This window comes from Limulus polyphemus, unplaced genomic scaffold (assembly GCF_000517525.1).
Source record: "Limulus polyphemus unplaced genomic scaffold, Limulus_polyphemus-2.1.2 Scaffold5721, whole genome shotgun sequence".
In the NCBI taxonomy this organism is placed as follows: Eukaryota; Metazoa; Arthropoda; class Merostomata; order Xiphosura; family Limulidae; genus Limulus; species Limulus polyphemus.
This window is the reverse complement of record NW_013671331.1, coordinates 9339-10275: the sequence shown is the minus strand read 5'-3', so window position 1 is coordinate 10275 and position 937 is coordinate 9339.

The following is a 937-nucleotide window of genomic DNA, read 5'->3' as shown; positions in this document are numbered from 1 at the left end:
AATATCATAATAAGTACTTTACAACATTAGATTACCGTGATACTTTACAATCAACAAGTTATTGTACTTTACAATCGACAAATTATACTGGTACTTTACAATAATAGATTATCGTGATACTTTACAATTAACAAATTATACTGCTACTTTACAACAATAGATTATCGTGATACTTTACAATCAACAAATTATCCTGGTATTTTACAACAATAAGTTATCGTGATACTTTACAATCAACAAATTATCCTGGTATTTTACAACAATAAGTTATCGTGATACTTTACAATTAACAAATTATCCTGGTATTTTACAACAATAAGTTATCGTGATACTTTACAATTAACAAATTATATTGGCACTTTACAACAATAGATTATCGTGATACTTTACAATTAACAAATTATACTGGTACTTTACAACAATAGATTATCGTGATACTTTACAATTAACAAATTATACTGCTACTTTACAACAATAGATTATCGTGATACTTTACAATCAACAAATTATCCTGGTATTTTACAACAATAAGTTATCGTGATACTTTACAATTAACAAATTATATTGGTACTTTACAACAATAGATTATCGTGATACTTTACAATGAACAAATTATCCTGGTATTTGAAAACAATAAATTATCGTGATACTTTACAATCAACAAATTATCCTGGTATTTTACAACAATAAGTTATCGTGATACTTTACAATTAACAAATTATATTGGTACTTTACAACAATAGATTATCGTGATACTTTACAATGAACAAATTATCCTGGTATTTGAAAACAATAAATTATCGTGGTACTTTACAAACAACAAATTATCCTGATACTTTATAACAGAGCAAGGTATCTTGGTGCTTTACAACCAACAAAGCATCGTGGTACTTTACAAACAACAAATTATCCTGATACTTTATAACAGAGCAAGGTA